The sequence below is a fragment of the Stenella coeruleoalba genome, assembly GCF_951394435.1.
Source record: "Stenella coeruleoalba genome assembly, chromosome: 2".
Classification (NCBI taxonomy): Eukaryota; Metazoa; Chordata; class Mammalia; order Artiodactyla; family Delphinidae; genus Stenella; species Stenella coeruleoalba.
This window is the reverse complement of record NC_137147.1, coordinates 162,153,854-162,172,054: the sequence shown is the minus strand read 5'-3', so window position 1 is coordinate 162,172,054 and position 18,201 is coordinate 162,153,854. Positions and strand designations below refer to the sequence as shown.

The 18,201-nt window shown below is 48.5% G+C and overlaps 1 protein-coding gene across 6 annotated transcripts in view; it reads left to right on the top strand.

The window, feature by feature from the left end:
* The window catches only part of USP6NL (USP6 N-terminal like), a 188,931-nt gene that overhangs the window by 148,578 nt on the left and 22,152 nt on the right, over positions 1-18,201 (top strand). For 3 of the 6 annotated variants that reach the window (XM_079912059.1, XM_079912064.1, XM_079912065.1), the window contains 2 exons: positions 13,866-14,068; positions 17,557-17,730. The gene's annotated coding sequence lies outside the window, so the exon portion shown is untranslated. The remainder of the gene's footprint in view (positions 1-13,865; positions 14,069-17,556; positions 17,731-18,201) is intronic. The other 3 variants (XM_079912062.1, XM_079912061.1, XM_079912060.1) reach the window with 2 other exon arrangements.

Sequence of the window (18,201 nt, the reverse complement as noted above, 5' to 3'; positions counted from 1 at the left end):
ACACTCTTCCAAAGTGTCTGTACCATTTACGTTCCCACCAGCAATGTTTGAGGGTTCTGATTTCTCCACATCCTCACCAATACTTGTTGTTTTATATTTTTTGGTTATAGCCGTTCTAGTGAGTGTGAAGTGATATCTCATTGTGGCTTTGATTTGCATTTCTCGAATGGCTAAATGATGTTGAGCGTCTTTTCATCTTTTTATGAATCATTCATGTATATTCTTTGGTGAAATGTCTATTCAGATCTTTTGCTCACTTGTTTAATTGGGTTTTATTTTTGAAAAGTAAGTGTTCTTAAAATACTCTGGATACAAGTCCTTTATAAGACATATTTGCAAATATTTTCTCCCAGTCTGTGACATGTCTTTTCGGTTTCTTAATGGTGTCTTTTGAAGTGTGAGTGTTTCTAATTTTAATGAAGTTCAGTTACTGGTTTTTTCTTTATGGATCATGCTTTTAGTATTGTATCTCTCTGCCTAACCCAGGGTCACAAATGATTTTCTCCTATGTTTGATTTCAGAAGTGTTATAGTTTTAGCTCTTACACTTAGGTCTGTGAGCTGTGTTGAATTATTACCGTGTAAGGTGTGAGGTAAGGATCTAAGTTTACGTGGGTATTCAGTGGTCTCAGCACCATGTGTTTAAAAGCCTGCTTTCCCCAACTGAATTGCCTTGGCACCTCTAACAGAAATCAGTTGACCATATATATAAGTATTTATTTTAAGTTTTGAAATCAGGAAGTGTACATCCTCCAACTTTGTTCTTTTTCAAGTTGTTTTGGCTATTTGGGGTCCTTTGCATTTCTATATAAATTTTAGGATCAACTCGTTAGTTTCTTCAAAAACCAAACCAGACCAAAACAGCAACCTGTTGAATCTATAGATCAACTTGGGAATCTTAAAATGTTGGGTCTTTTGATCCATAAACATAGACTATTTATTTTGATCTTTAATTTTTATTTTTATTTTTTATTTTATTTTTTTTTTGCGGTACGCGGGCCTCTCACTGTTGTGGCCTCTCCCGTTGTGGAGCACAGGCTCCGGACGTGCAGGCTCAGCGGCCATGGCTCACGGGCCCAGCCGCTCCGCGGCATGTGGGATCCTCCCAGACCGGGACACGAACCCGTGTCCCCTGCATCGGCAGGTGGACTCTCAACCACTGCACCACCAGGGAAACCCTTTAATTTTGACTTTTAATTTATTTTTCATTTGGTTTTTAATTTATTTTTCATTCATTTTGATCTTTAATTTCAGCAAGGTTTTGTAGCTTTAGCCTTAACACTTATTTTGTTAAAGGTATTCCTAAGTGTTTTATTTTCCTTGCTCTTGTGAATAGAATTGTGTTCTTGAGAGCCTGTGTGCTTACACATCATTCTGTACTGTTGAGGGGAGAGGAGGCTCAAGGTTGATTTCTTCAGTTCCCAGGTTGGGCGGTGGTGTGGATAGTGGGGTCACAATCTGATGAAAAGAATTCAGGAGACGGAGCAGGTGGAGGCTTGGTGAGGAAACGTGTAGAATCTGAGGAATAGGGGACGGACAGATTGTGCTGTCTGATGGGCAGCCGGGAATTCCAGGGAGATTTGGACTTGCTGGCATGTAAGGATCAAGTCATAGGAGAGCACCTGCCTCGGGAAAAGATGAGCTGAGGACGGGAGAGCCTGGGGGGTCACTGACAGTTAAGAGGTGCCCCAGGGAAGAAGGTGTGAAGCACTCAGAGAGGCAGTCCTGGACTGGTTCCGCAGTACCCACGTGCCCGGTGATTGAAGACGGAGCTTCGGAGTCAGACTGACTCGAGTTTGAAGTCGACATCCACGGAGGCCACTGTTGTTGATTCTGGGAAATCGTGAAGTAGCAGGACGACAGCATCCGTGTCCTCGGGGACCTGATGTGGTCCATTTCCTCCTCTTGTAGCATGGAGATTGTAGCGCTTATTTCATGGAGTTGTGAGGATTAAATGAGTTGACTTGTGCAAAGTATCCAGCGTAGCGTCATCACGCGGTAGTAACGTGGAATGTTACCTGTTGTCACACGGCCCCACGGAGCTGGGCCTTAGAGACCAGGAGGGTGTGGACCCTGACTTCATGGAGCTGAGAGTCTCGCGAGCAGCGCAGAGGCACACACGACACGACACGACACGTGGGGGGAGGGACGGCACAGGGCGATGGGAGAGGAGGGGCCCTGGCTAGGGGGGCAGGGGTCCCAGGAAGGAGGAAATGGTCGGCGACCTCAGTGCAGCAGAAAGGCCCATTGCCTTGACTGAAGAAACAATTGGGGTTTGACAGTTTGGGGGTCGGTGCCGTCATCTGCTGTCTCTCCTAGAGCCACGGCCAGGTTGGCACCCATGGGCGGCGATGCCGGTCTCTCCAGAGAAGGGTGGGTGGAGGGAGGGGCTGGGAGGGGTGGATTTACATGGGGAAATAATGCCAGTTAGAGGGTAGTTCTGACCATTCAACCACTCAGGGACCTCTACCAGCCAGCCTGTGGTTTTATTCCAGTTTGTTACGTTCTGTATTCATGGGGATTAAAGCACCAATGATTGACCTTTCTGTAGTTCAGACTCTCCACTTTAATTTGGAGGAAAATCAGCATAATCTGAAGATAAAGCAGGCTGCGTCAGGAAAGCTCTCATATCCCGCCAGGGACATCCTTGACTCTGGAGAGCAGTTCTCTGAGTTTTGCTGCCACGTGCAGCGCACTAAGGAGGTGTGATCTAGAAGTCGCCGTGCGCGGATGGTGGAGAGGCTCACTGCTCTGAAAGCTAAGCACAAATCAGCGATGAACCGTGGCTCCCAGAAAGCCCAGGCTTGAATGCGGCTGGCAGCTCTGCCAAGATCCCTGGTGTGGCTCCAGGCAGGTCACTGGGCCTCCCCAGGCCTGGGTTCTCTGATCTGCAAACTCTGGGGGTCGGAAGGAGAGTTTGAAAAGGGCTCTGCCTCAGACGCTAAGGGGAGGGTGCCCCGACCCCAGGTGTCTTTGTCTGCTTTGTGCAGGTACCATGTCGGGTGCTAGGAAAACAGTGGTGAGCAAAGACCAGATGGTCCCTGGCATTACGGAGTGGACGGTCGTGTGGGGAAGGCTGGCATTCTTTGTTACCAGCATAAATGAAGACCCACATCTGTGGCAGGGACCAGGAGGGAGGAGGACCCAGTGCGCTCGGGCCCCTGTGATAACGACAAGCACGAAGGTGATGCTTGTGAGAAATGATGCGGCTTGAATTGTACGGGCAGCGAAGTCGGTGCGGTAATGGGCCGAGGAAACCGGCTCATGGCCGTGGGAGATGAGGGGCCCTCGCAGGACAGCCTGGGAGCAGAGGACGCAGAGTAGCAAATATGGCACAGACAGTGCAAGTTGCTAACGTGAAGGCAGTCGTACATTATCAACCGTGTCTGTACCCACGAATAATACATTCGCAGGACCACCTTTGGAAAGGCGGATGACGACGGCCCTGGCTGTCTGCAGTTTGCTGGAGTAGACTGGAGGCCCTCACACCTGCGCTGCAGCCTGAGCTTGCCACTTGTCAGCAGGTGAGCTTGGGCAAGTCACGTTCCCTTTCTGGGCTTCACTTTCTCAGCTCTAAAACGTGAGTGTTCGAGCTAGACAGGGTGGTGGAGATGACCTCGGACAGCGGGTCTCAACCAGCGCTGTGAACGAGAGTCACTCGAGAAGCTGCCAGAAATACTGATGCTCAGTCCCCCCCGAGACCAATAAGTCAGAATCTCCCTGGCTGGGGCCTAGGAATTAGGATTTTTTTAAAAAATTAAACACACAGTCCAATATTTCATGATTCTATAACCTGAGCCTCAGAACTGAACCATGTGATGCAATTGTATAGGAATAAACTGCAAGAAGCCAGAGCCTTGGGCTTGAACTCTTGGTTGAGAAGCCATGAATGACCTGCCTCTCGTAACAAGCAAAGTGTTTGGACCATGAAGAAAGGAGACGTCCTTCCCTTTCCACCTCTACGTCTTTATTGTTCTAGCTCCCACATCATTCTTCTGTTACTATCCGGAGACACCTTAAAATCATGTGAGGGCATGTCTATCTAGAGGGTTTGAATGGTGTGTGGAAAGAACTCAGGCTTGCAGCAAACTTGGAGATGAGTCTTAGCTTTTCCACTAACCCTGCTGGACCTCAGCCTCTTGAGTAAAATAGAGAAAATGAGACCTTCCCTGCAGGGTCGCTCTGAAGATGTACTGAGGTAATGTACGTGTAATACAGTGCCTGGGACAGAGATGCTCCATAAATGTTAAATGATGAATAGAAATGTTTGTATAGGGAAAGGGTTAATATCATTTATATTTAAAGGGCTTGTTTTTCGCCTTGAGACTTACAAAGTACCCCCAAGTGGAATATGGGCAAAGCATAGTAAAAGAAAATGTACAGATAAGTACAAAGCGATTAAACATATCCTCCATCTCCACTAACTAGAGGAACTGAAATTGAAGCAATGATTGACAAACAGTTGGCCAAAAGGATGTCTGTGCCCTGCTGGTGGGAGGAAAATGCATCCCAAATGTGCCACTTCCCATGCTGTGTTATCCATACAGCAACACCACTTCCAAGAGCAGAAATGCATGTGGATGTAAAGGGATGTTTGTTTCACCATTGTTTGTAATAAAGAAGAACTGGAGATAGCCTGAATGTCCATCAACAGAGGATAGGTTAAATTAGAGTGTAACCATATAAAAGGACGCTAACACTGTTCACCCTTTAAAAATACGGAGATGGCCTGATATGTACTGACATGGGAAGATGTCTGATTTATTGCTCAGTGAACAAAGCTACAAACAGTATTCACGTAGCCCTTGGTTGACTTTCCAGCTTCTGCCTCCCCATCAGGCCAGCCTTGAAGCAGACAGCATTGTGGTGTTGAAGGTCATGCATCGGGTGGGGTCGGGGGTCACTCACCATAGGTTTGGGAGGGCCAGGGAAGTTCTATGTACACAAGCTTCGAAGCCTTAAGGACAGACAGACTCTGAAGAAGGTTTTAGAACTGATGGGCAGGCACCTGGGACGTAAGAATGAGCCACGTTGAAGTAAGACAGGGTGATGAAGAGGGATAAAGACCCCTAAAGATGGGGGCATGTCCCAGGTCGGTAGGGATAAGAGGTGAGAGGGAGGCCGGGCAGATACCTCCCGCTTGGGTCACCGTTTAAAGGCTTTAGCCAAGAATGAGACTGACAGGGCTTGCAATGGAACTCAGCAAGTGTCCATCCTCCATGGAGAGGCCCTCAAACTGCCAAGCCCTCCCCTTAAACAGTCCTGCTCCTTCCCTTCCTGTTCTTTCAGCTGGGGAGTTGGCGGAAGAAGAAGGGGCAGGAAATCAAAGAGGTCCCTGGAGCAGCCCTGAAAAGCAGCAGGTGCTCACAGGCCAGGAGCCCCGAGCCCAGAGCACTACTGGAAGCCACACCCTGATTGTCTGAGGCTGGTGTGGCCTGGGGTGAAAGGGCACTTGTTTATTTTCACATCGAAGCTAAAGGCCAAGTGATGCCCAGTGAGTGACAGTTTGAAAAGCAATAATAGTTTTTTTGAAAGGCAGGTAACTCAGAAATATGAAGGCCTTGAAACAAGGGGGAGTCCAATCCCTGCTAGTCTCTTCCGGCTGAGTAAGTCGATGTTGGATTTGCTTCTGTTTCAAAGCCTGTGTGGGAAACTGTCTTCTCTTCCCCGCTGGCCCCATCAGAAACAATGGTGGGTGTTTATTGATTCCAGAAAGAGGTGAGGAGGTTTTAAACCTGGACTTGGCCCATCTTTTTAAAATCACTGGATGTTCCATTCGCCTGGGGTAGCCTATCTTTTGGAGTTCATGGATCAGGAAAATATTCTACAAAGTTTGAGGTACATAGAATTGTCCATTTTTATTTTATCAAATGTGTTTATTAAAAGGAAAATATCTTAAACATTTTAAAAAATATTTGTTTTGGTTGTGCTGGGTCTTAGTTGTGGCAGGTGGGTTCCTTAGTTGTGGCATGCGAGCTCTTAGTTGCGGCATGCATGTGGGATCTAGTTCCTGTGTTGGGAGCAAGAAGTCTCATCACTGCGCCACCAGGGAAGTCCCAAAAGGAAAATATTTTAAAGAATATTGTTACACAGGTGAAAAAGAAGAAAGTAAGAGCATAAATCAGAAAAATGGACAGTCCATTAAACTGAATGTAGTTAGCCTTTTTAAAAATCCACTATATTGACCTTTATTTTCTTTCTTTTTTTAAACACCCACATTGTCATGGCAGACTGGTGGAAACTCGATAAGTGGCTCGGCCGTGGTGCACACATCAGCATTTAAAGGCCACTGACTTCGTGTTTGAGTACCAGATGATAAAATTAGATTGCGTGGTTTGTAGAAAATTAAGTTCTTTAGCTAAACCAGATGCTAAGCTTCTGCCCAGAATCAGTATACTGTTAGAAGTCTGGAAACTAATAAACATACCGTAACTATTAATTTATGGATGGGTTGTTGGCAGATAACTTCAGAGAAGGAATCCAGGCTTGAAACAGCTCTTGTAACACCAGATGGAGTGTGTGAGTTTAATCGAGTCCCGAGAAGGGATATCTGTACAGTGCCTAAAAAAACAAAAACGAAAACAAAAAAAACACTGGGATCTGAGTTAGGCCTGAGATAAGCTGAGAGAAGCAGGGAAAACTAGAACCTAATTGAAACTGATACAAGAAATTAAGAGCCATGCAAAGAAAACCAGATGTTCTTTTATGATGAAGTGCGTTGGAGGGAAGCAGGGACAACTTAACCCACCCAGAATCCAGTCACCTGGCAGCTTCACCCGAGGACAGGAGGCCCGAAGGAACCGGGCTGACTGACCAACTAATGTCCTACATGTAGAGTGGTAGAGCTGGAGCGCTGTGCTCTTGGGGAAACTCTGGATGACAGACCACACCCATTGGACTCAGGCCAGGCAATTCCTGAAGCTCCCTGCATCGTGTGATGAACAGTTTCCAGATGGAGAGACAAGCCCAGAGTTGTCCGGGGACAACTTGCCCAAGGTCTCACGACTGGGCAGGAACCAGACCTCACCTGTCCCTGCTGCTGATCCACCCCAAAGCAGATTGAAGACACAAATCCAGAGGAGGAAGGTGGGCACTGCGGTGACCCCTGCCGTCAGCCGGACAGCCCTCACTCAGCCGGAGAGCGAGAGGAGGATAAAGCCTAGTTACCTGAACAACCAACCAACCAACCCTGGTGCAGATATTCAAGAAATGGCAATATGGGTGAAAGTCCAACAAATCCGAAGTCTTCCCTGCATCACTGTGTAGACTGGCCTGTGTAATGAGGCCCCTGAATCCCACAGCGTTACCGAATGTCTGCTGTGTGCCCATAAGTGTTTATCAGAATAAAGTCATATTTTGTTCACTACACATCCAATTAAAAAACAAAACTTCCTAGTTGAAGTCTTCAGTAACACTTGCTGGATTCCTGCAGTAACATTCTACTCAAAGACACAATCTCAAATCATACCATTAAAGCCCAGCTTGGATTATGTCCTTTTCCTGCTTTAAAAACCTTCGGTGGCTCCCAAAGGCCATCAGATGAAACATCCATCATTCAGCCCCGCTTTCAAGGCTGCCTGTGACATACACTGTGAACTTCCTTTCAGCAGGGTTTTCCCGTGTGTGCTTTCTGGGGCCCCAGGGCCTCTAGAATTGACTCAGGCCGTGGTGGGTTTGGAAGTCATGAAGTTGGATGTCGGCGTAAAAGTCAGGAAGGGGCTTTGCTGGCTGAGGCTCGCTAAAGAGGTACAGCAGGACTCAGCTTCGCTGGTGGCAGGTTTCAGTAGCTTAGTCAGTGTTCCAGGCTCCATGGTGCCCGGCCCTGCAGTGGGGGCACCATCTTCCACGGAGTCCACGAAGGAAGTCGCCCACCGGGCTGTCGGCAGAATTACAAAGCCTGGTTTGCCTTTATGTCCCTCACACCCTTCCTGTTGCTTTGTCCCCCTCCCGTACCTAGGACTCTTCCCACCTGGTATCACTTCTCTTGAGATCCTCAACGTCACATTTATATTTAAATAAAGGTGTCAGATCCCAGTTATGAGTCTACCCAGTGGCCTAGAGTTTTCCGAGGCCTCACTCTTCTTACAGTCCTAAGTTACGCAGAACGTTTGAGGAAAGGGTGAGTTTCAACTGGAGGTTGGGCTGTACCATCCATTACCAGGGTCACCGGTTCCTAAACTTCCATGTGTGTGGAAATCGCCTGGGGAGCTTGTTAAAATGCAGATTTGGTTCCGTGGGTTCCAGGATCTCTATTCCTTTTAAGCTCCTGGGCGATGCCAATGCTGCTAGACTGGGGAGCACGCTGTGAGTGACGAGGATAAAGACCAGATGTCCCTGGAGAGCCGTCCGGGAGAAGCTCAGGTTCCCAGGCTCCGTCACTCCCACGCCAGGGTCTCAGAGGCTGCCGCCTGGCGTAAACACAAGCCATTTGCCTCGGGAGCTCAGGGGCATACATGAGGTAGTGGGGTGTCTGCTTTTCCACGTCTTCGCAGACCTCAGTTATCTCACAGGCCTAGACCGTCAGAAGGCTCTCATCTGGCTGCTGGAGGTGGTCCTTCTCGTCTCCAGAAGGCACTTCAGCAAGTTCTCGAGGGAAAAGGGTAAATGCTGCCTTCGGGGATCTCCTGGAGCAGCTTCCAGCAAGCGGAGGAGGTGCCTGTGGACTTGTTCTCCTTAGCACATCGTTTTTCTTCCTACTGTGTTTACAAACAGGCCGCTTAGCCGTAGGTCTTGGGTGGATGACACCCACTCTCGTTCACTTCTGTGTATGTTACTCTGGAGAGGGAAGATAATGCAGTTTAGCTAAGCCAAGCTGTAGGTTGGAAGTTATAACCCACCTAATTCCTTACAGAAGCTATTGATTAAGGCTGTGTCTCTGCCACCTGCTGTGCCTGGGCCTCCTGCCATGTGGTTGATGGCAACTCTGACAGCCCCGTCCCTGCAGAACCCAGAGCTCCTGCCACGTTTGTTTCCAGCAAGTCTTTAGTGTCTGCTCTCCTGCCTCCTCACCCCCCGCTTCCTTCTAAAGCATGTTTTGAAGTCCACACTGAGACAGGTCACCCAACCCATTTGTCATGTGGTGGGGTTACAGACTGTGGAGTCTGCAGCAGACGTCAGCTGGGCCTTTGGAGGCCTGTCACCTCCCCAAAGAGAACACTCTTGTTGACCATCTGGCACGGGGGCGAACACCTTTCTTGCCCAAGAGGTCCTAGGCTTCACTCCAGGGAGTGGCATGAGGGTTAGAGCTCAGAGAGAAAGAAAAAAGTGGAGTCAGAGACCCAGGAAATGAGGTCCCCGCGGAAGGTAAGAGCCTTTGTAAACGTGCCTTTGTTACCTGGATGGATGTTCAGTAAGCATTTGTTGAATGAATGAGTGAAAACAAGTCAAGAAGGAAAAAGCTATTGCATATGAAGCACGGGTGTCACCACCAAATGTCCTGTTCTGCTTCCCTCCCACCAATTACTTGTAAGGCTCTTGTCCCAAACATGCTGGGGGCCTCATGGAGACATCTGGACGTGTCCTCCTGAGAAGGTGAGCAGTGACTTATTTCATGGGGTTGTGGCAGCTGTGACTGGTCTCCTTCAGGTCATGGAGCTTCTGGACCTGGTTGATAGCAGAGCCTGGACTAAAGCCCATATCCCGTGACCCCCAGCTCAACATGCTTTCTATTCTGTCAAGCTGTTGACCCAGCCAGGAAATGTGCACTATCCGTGTTTACCCCTCTGTGAGCGAGCATGGGAGTGAATTAACTTGGGGACCTGTCACTGACCTCCATAAGGCCAAGGGGCCTCCCAGAAGGCTTGACCTCGAGCCCTGCTCTGTTCTTCACCTTGGGCAAACACTTTTACCCAAAGAAGTTACCTCTTCCCCCATATACAGTGGGGAGGATGCCTAAGGTCAGCAGCAGTGGGGGCCACGAACTAACGGTGACTCGTCTGTGCCGGCACTAAATGAAAGATGAAGGGACAGGTATCCAAGGGGCTGCCGCACTTCCCTTCCCTGCCGAGGAAGTGCAAAGGACTCTCCCTTCCAGTTTAGAACCCAAGCAAGGCTCCACACTTGATCAGCCTGGATTTTTTTTTCTAGGTCGTTGGAGGCAAAGAAGTAGTGCACTGTATCCCCTTCCCTTTTTCCTTCCCTCCCTCCCTTCGGTGAACAATTACTGCCTGTTTGCTGTGTAGTGGGCACTGTTTCTGGGCACTGGGAATAGAGCAGTGAACAACAACCCACAGCCTCGTGGGGCTCACATTCCAGTGGGGGAAACAGCAAGGCAAAGCCAACACGTAAGCGAGGTAGCTGGTGGGGAAACAAAGCATGGAGAGGAGTAGAGTGCTGGGAGGGGTTGTGATATTAATCAGGATGGTCAACGAAGACCCCCCTGGGAAAGTTGACCTTTGAGAATAGACTGAAAGGAGCTGAGGGAGCCAGGCATTTAGGTCTTTGGTGGAGAGTCTTTCAGACAGAAGGAATAGCGAGTGCAAATGTCCTGAGGCTGGAGTGGCCGGTGTATTTGAGGAAGAACAGGAGGGCTGGCGAAGCTGAAGCCAAGAGTGTGTGAGGGGCCGAGAAGTCGACGAGAGAGAAGATCTGGGGCCAGATCATGAGATCACAAGGTCGCTAGAAAGATGGGAAATTACTGCAGGATTTCTCCTGGCTGCTGGTTAAGGAGTGGGTCAGGGCGTGCGGAGGGCGGGTGGCAGCAGGCGGAGGAGTTAGCACCTCTCAGCTGTGAACAAAGGCGGGTGGCGATGAGAACTTGGACAGGGGCAGAGCAGTGAGGGGTGAGAAGTGGTCGATTCTGAATGCATTTTAAAGACAAAACCAAAAATCATTGCCATTGGGTTGCATGTGGGACGTGAGTGAAGGAAAGGAGACGGAATGACGGCAGGTGTTTGGGGTTTCTTTTCGGCTGAGTAGCTCAAAGGATAATGTACCATGAACTGGGATGGGGAACATGTGAGAAGAACAGGGAGAATGTGAGGGCCTCTGCATTGGGCATATTAAACTTGAGATAATATGGAATGAGACTAAGAAGAGCCTACGTTTGCTGAGCTCTTCCTATGTGTCAGGCACTGGGCAAAGCATCTTACAGATATGGTCCCATCTCATCCTTACAACAGCACTCTTACCGTAGAGATAAGACAGCGGGTAGCTGTACCCATTCACAGCCTGACAAGACCTCCTGCAGCAGCAGCAGCAACATAGATCTTTCCTGTCTGATTGTTCTGTCTTAAGTGCACAGCCATGGTTGGTATTGGCTCGCCACACTGTTAATGAAGACGTGAGTCTTCTCCTTGGTCCCGCTGCACGGCGAGATTATCAGCTTTGTTCTGTTCCTGGAGCCTCATGGATGCCGTGTAAACACAGAGTGAGTGAGTGAGTGAGTGAGCTTGTGGAACCTGGAGGCGCCGGCCACAGGCTGGACTGACCATGTTCCTCGCCTGTGAGGGGAGAAGCCAAGGAACGGGACCCAGGGATGGGGTACATCCATCTACCGGGTGCATGGTGGGTACGTGGGAGAGTGAGCTTGAAAACCAGGGGCACGGAGTGTTCAAGGTGAGCAACTTCATAACTAGAAGCATCAAAAATAGAAACGTGAAAACATGAGTCAGCATCTGAGGTGAGCAGCGTAAAGCAAGGTGTGAGTGATGGCGGGGGCAGTGGGGCGGGGGACAGTTCAAGCCTAATCTGTGAGGCCAGGTGTGCTTTGTTGTTCCTTACCAGCTGGGAGAGTCCTACTAGCTGGGAGAGTCCTACTACCTGGTTCAGTCTTGCCAGCTGGGAGAGTCTTACCAGCTGGGAGAGTCCTACTACCTGGGAGAGTCCTACTACCTGGTTCAGTCTTACTAGCTGGGAGAGCCTTACCAGCTGGGAGAGTCTTGCCAGCTGGGAAAGTCTTACCTGCTGAGAGAGCCTTACTAGCTGGGACAGTCTTTCTAGCTGAGAGAGTCTTACCAGCTGGGAGAGTCTTGCCAGCTGGGAGAGTCTTACTAGCTGGGAGCCTTACCAGCTGGGAGAGTCTTGCCAGCTGGGAGAGTCAGTCCTAAGGAGGTCAGTAGTGTGTGCTGAAAAAAAGAGAAGTGGGAAGAGCTGTAACTGTAAGCCATTTGAGATGTTAGCTGCCTCCTTGCTGAGTAACAGATCACCCCAAACTGAGTGACTTATAACAGCCGTGGTGATTTGTGATCTCTCACGATTCAGGAGCAGCCAGCGACGTCTCAGAGGCTCTTCCCTCCCACGTGTGGCGCCTGAGCTGGAGTAGGTGGAGTTCCCTGTCCTCCGGCATTTCTCTCTCTGGGGTCTCCACTCAGGGTCTTTCCAGCATGGTGTCTTCACGACAGTGATACTTCCTATGTGACACCTCAGGGTTCCAAAGCCACGTGTCCCCAGAGAGAGAAACAACCAGGAGGGAGCTCGGGGGACAGACAGCCTCCTCTTTGCTGCAGTCTGATTGTCAGAAGCTAGTGCCCACAGTTGGCCCTTGTTCACGGGACATGAAGTAGACTCCACCTTTTTCTGGGAGGTAAATCCAAGGATTTGCTGGTGTGATTTATAACCACACAGAAGCCTGTGACATGGTCTGGGGACCTCATAATTATACCCTCCTATTATACAAGAGGCGTTCAGTGGAAAGTTTCTCGGTGCCTGCGGTGGTTGGCGATTAATGTCGGACGTGTGAGGGATGATGTGACGTGCAGGCAGGTGGCTACGTTTTCTGAGACTAAATACTGTGTCGATGTCATTACCAGGAAAACCCCCAGGCCTGGAAATACTTTTTTTCTGTGACTCAGGATGGTATATAACAGAGTACATTGTAAAGTAGTTCATGTCACAGGGATACAAAATAGAGCTAGGAGACATAAGGCAAGGAAACAGTAAGGCAGGAAACAGTAAGGAGACTGAGTGGTAGGTAAGAAAGTGACCTTGACTTTGCTGTGCTTTTGATTTGACGCGACAGCAGAAACTTCCAAGTCTTTGAGAGAGAGCAATATTCTGGACCAACTAGATCAGCCAGCTGCCTCCATGACTATTAAAGCCAGTAGTGACACCAGTTCTGGCAAAACCAGACCTCTCGTGCTACTGACCCCAGTGTGAAGGCACTTGGGGTTCTATGTGCGGAAATCGAACTCTAGGTAATTGTTTTGTTAGAGGGGAATTGGGAGTCTTAGTGAATTCAAATCTACTTCCAAGAGGTGTTTGAAAGCCTCCTGCAAGGACATTGATTGCACTGTGGGATGGTTGGCTGATGCCAGCTAATTAGGAAAGCCCATTCTGGGCCTAGCTTGAGTGAGCCCGGGGAAGGATAAACAGTGTTACTATAGCTGGTACCCTGGAGTTCCCAGGATAACCTGTAGTCTCCTTACACTTGATTGAGTTTATTCCACGCACAGACTTCCGCTAAAGGCCACCGTGTCTCAATGTGTGAGGCAGTTGCCAAAATGGAGTAGTGCCAATAGCTGGAGCTCTTGTCTGTTGCTGCCGCTAAACAATTAAAGAGGAACCTGAGTTTCACCGGAAGCAATTCCTTGGACCATTTGGCGCCGTCTACAACTGGGTCCAGGCATTACCACCGCGGGGCCGACTGGCTGGCAAAGGTTCGCCGAGGCTGGGGTACTTTCCACTTTGGGGTCCAGCATTATGACTAACTTCTCAGTGTCTCAGGCTGGGCAGATTCCCATGGGGGCAAACCCCAGCCCCGCATCTCGTAGCGTGTGATGGTGGAATGTAATTTGGCAAATGTTGTACGTATGACGCAAAAATAAATCCATAAGTAAACAAACTTAAAAAGGAGACGAAGAGAAAGTGAGCAAATAAATTTGGAAAACGAGGCTCAATAAAAGTAGTTTTTTCCCTTTTTTGAAACAGGATTTCTCGGAGCCTTTAATACGCCACCACGCCTTGTGAATGTCCAGAATGACAGGTAGCATTTTCACCTCTTATGTGACCATCGGAACCATGTTCCCATGATCACGTTGGGTGACTTCGTTTTCGAGCAACAACTTTGGGATACACTGTCCTAGATCAGAGCTACTTGGAGGGCAGCCTTTGGCCTGATGGTCCCCAGTGGGGTAAGTACGGAAATTGAGAGTAAGCTTTTAGAAAGTTTTCTGGCAGTTGGACAGATTAATTTTTATGTCTGTTGAACCTAATACCAAAGTAGTGGGGCTTATATTTTGTATTTCTTTGCCTGGTATTTCATGTTCGAGTCATTAATTTTTAGGGTACTTTACAAAAAATACCCATCTGCAGCACACTGAAAATTAAAAAAAAAATCACAGTCCTTCCCCTCATCATTTGAGAGCGTCCCCACCAACATCAAACCCCCGATCAGATTTTTCTAGCATCAGGCCATGAGCACAAAGGTTACCCAGATGGACTCCAGACTACCTTCCAGCATCCCCTACCCCTGTAGGGCAGCCAGCCCTGCCTGTTATCATTTCTTCGTGCACCTGTAATTTTGTAGTCTGAGTGCGGAATCTCAGACCCCCGCAGCGGTCCATCCACTCCTTGCTCCGGAACGAGAAGCCCCAGGATGCTACCTTGTCAGGAGGAGAAAAGGCAACAGCCATCACTCTGCCTGACCCGCCCGCCACACTCAGCAGCGCTTACCTCCCACCCTTGGAATATTGCTGACAGCTCTTTGAAAACTTAAAAAGTATGACAGGCTTTCAGGAATGGTGACTTTCCACCAAGGAATGGAGGCATGGGAGCATTTAAGTACCTGGGTTTAAATAATGCTTGCCTTTTGTTCTCCCTAATAGTGCTGGTCATGTGGGTTTTTCTTCCCCACAGCTTTCTGACGTGATCGTTCTCCAATAGAGGACTTCAGTCTTTTAAAAACAGTAATTTTGGTAACAGTGGTAATTGCTTTAATTAGAGTTCTTTAAAGGTAGATCCTTCTCGCCCACCCCCTCTTAAGATGTGACTCATGCTCTGATCTATCGCGTTACCCTGAATCCACGCGGTATTATTTCCTCCTCATACCTGTTAACGGGCATTGTAGGAGAGGAGGTGGAAATCTTCCAGAAGTCGCTATTTTTTCAGTCTAGAATAATTACAAGTAATTTTTCTTTGTTTCCAGGAAATGGTAGATAATCAGCTTTCTGTAGAGAAAAATATGCACGTTGCATGTGACTGCACTTTCCACGGGGGCCTTTCATGGGGACTAGAGCTCTTAACTGCCCACTGGGTTCCATTTGGATCACAAAAGCCTTCTGTGGCTCCCCAGCAGAACTGATTTGCCTCTCGTGTTTCCGGGGACCCAGTCCTGTTATGAAGCGACAGTAGTTGGCCCTGCATAGAGTTTTTTATCCCCAAATAGCCGCATTCTTTCAAATGGCTGTTGGAGCTGCTTGACACACACTAGGGAAGCTGGCAGAATATCATGCCCTTCCCTTCGGGTATGAGAAGCGTGGTGACAAAGAAGCCACCCAGAAGGCCCCACACGGCTGGGTGGGGGGCTCAGGAGAAGCTTGCAGGGACCAGCCTCCCCCTCGGCCCATCCGGATAACCTCCTCCGCTCCGCTCTTCTGTATGTCGGAGGGGACAGAAACGGGCAGCGCTGGCTCTTTGAGTTCTATTTTCTGTTGAGTTTCAATCTCCTGGTTGGTGTTGGGTGAAATTGCTGAGAAAAGTATCCATCACAGATAATCTAGAAAAGGGGAGATTGGAAACCACTGAATTTTGCTTCTAAAACTCCTCTTGGAGTGTGACAAGCAAAAGTAAGTAATTTGTATTCTGGAGTTCCTGTTCACTTATACTTTCATGTCCTTTCTTTGTGCTTGTCTACATTTTAGGAAGATAATAAAAATAAATGTTTCCTCTGCAGTTTTCTTTCTATCTGTCATCTATCCATCCATCCATCCATCCACCCTGTACTTATATCTGTTTATCTATTTATCTATACGTCATTATCTGTCTGTAAGGGAGGACAAATTCTCCTCTACTCTTTAGGTCTCCAGTTGGGTCTAAGAATTAAATGGACAAAGACAGATGAACAAGAGAAAGGCATACACGTTTTAGTAAACTGTTACATGTACGTGGGAGCCTTCATAAGAGAATGAAGACCTGAAGAAGCAACCAGAGCAGAAAGCTTTTATACCTTTTAGACAAAGAAACAATACATTTGTGAAGAATGGACAAGACACAGGGCTTTGGGCCAGAGGTGGTAAATGGTGAAGTAGGATAAGGGTTGGCTGAACAGGGTTTGCTTGTACAGATCTCTCGGCCTCAGATTCCCCATCTCTGGTGATAAGAGTATCTTCCTTTCTCCCGGTACAGGGGGGACACCTTTCACAGGGGAGTTTATCTCCTGCTTTCAGGAAGAAAAAGGAAAGTTAGAGAGCCCTTGTTATACCTGCTATTTTTCAAATGCCTTTAATTCAAAAGAATCAGTATGCCTGAGTGGCATATTTTGGGGGGACATTCTCTGAACTCCTTCACCATCCATTCTATACCTATATCTCCATCTGTCTATACATCAGCTGCCTGCCTATCCATCCATCCGTCTGTCCATCCATCCGTCCGTCCGTCCATCCATCCATCCATCCACCGACCCATCCATCCATCCATCCATCCTATACCTGTCCCTCTACCTGCCTGCCTATCTACCATCATCCATCCTCTGTCTCATTCATCAATAGCCCGCATGGCCAGGTGATCACCAATTAAGCCACACTTCATCTTGCTGTGAATTTCACAGCTACCTGTCAATTTGTGGATTGTTAATCTGGGTCCCTTCCCTGTCCAGCCCCTCAATCCTGAGATCTCTCCAGCGTCCAAATTTGGCATTGTGGTGTCTTATTCATGCTCTGTCACTGAGCTGGGCCACCGTCCCTCCCTGTCAGGCTGCTGCCCTCACCAACACGCTAGCTTTGGCACTCAGCCCTGCGTTTCAGGTACAGAAAAGGCTTTTCCCTTAAATTCTGACACCACAACAGGAACCAGACTGTGTTGACGAGTGTGAGTGAGAGAAGGGGAAGGAGGTACAGCACAGGTAACAGATAACCCTACTGGATGGGACTTCCCTTAGAGCCTCTAGGTGGGTCTGTCCTGGGGGTCCTTTACAGAGCTCCCCCCACACCTGCTGCCAGGTGACCCTCATGGGGAGGAGGGGCCGCTTTCTCCCTGGGAGGGCTTTGTGCTTGTCCCGTCTCTGCATTCAGAGGCCAGCCTCCCTAATCCTCACTTCCTGTCTCAAGAGCAGCCTCTCCCCAGGATGACTGACAACAGAAATGGCCCTTGTGTTTGAGAGATAAACCCGCCCCCACCTTTAGCCTCAGGAATGCTCCCTTGCCTTCTGGTACCTGACAAGAAGGTCCATTAGAACATGATTTTCCAACGTGAGCCTTAAAAAACAAGTGTGTCCAACAGCGTTCCCAAAGGCTGACAGAGACAGCAAACTACCCAGGTCCCTGCTCTGGACTTTCTTCTCTCCTTTATGATAGAATTCTCCAACCCAGCCTGGCCTCCTGCAGGTGTGCCACCTGCAGGCTGCAGGTACAGCTACTGCAAACCCATTCCTTAGCCCCTAGCCCACCAATTACTTCTTTTTCAGGAACAATTCTGTTTCTGCCGTTTACTCCGCATAGAATATGGAGCTTCTCAGCCTCAAACACGCGCATTCAGGCCAACAGACTCAACAAGAAGCATGATGTCTGCTTTATATTTCATAATCAAATGTCCACTTAATAGTTCTTCCCAAAACAAAGACGATGAGTCTGTCCCAAAGGTGAATTCACATTTCTTCTTTTTACTAGGTAAATACTGCTTACATATTTAAGATGATTTTTAAAAGGTAACGAAACAAAACCCCCCAAACCTTAGTTAGGGACTGGGATTCTATTTGGGCATCCTGTTTCTCCCCTTCCGTCTCTACCTGTCCTTCCTACCTACCCTGCCAAAGCTGCTCTGAGACAAGTCTGTATATAGCCCCATGCTGTTTACCCTTGGGAGCTCTCAGCCCATGCTCCACCCCGGCCATATCCGCCCTCTTTACCCATTCATTTCTGTCCCCTCTGAGCAGAGGTGAGGGAGGCCACGTCACACATGCAGTCTCAGCTGGGGTGGCAGCAGCTACCGGGACCCCCTTTCCTTAGAAGCAGTCAGTCAAGTGGGAGTTCCCTTTCTCAGTTCCTGGATCACATCTGCTTATTAAGAAAAAGTATTTAAGACTTGAAAATGAGGCAAAAGGTGATGGCAT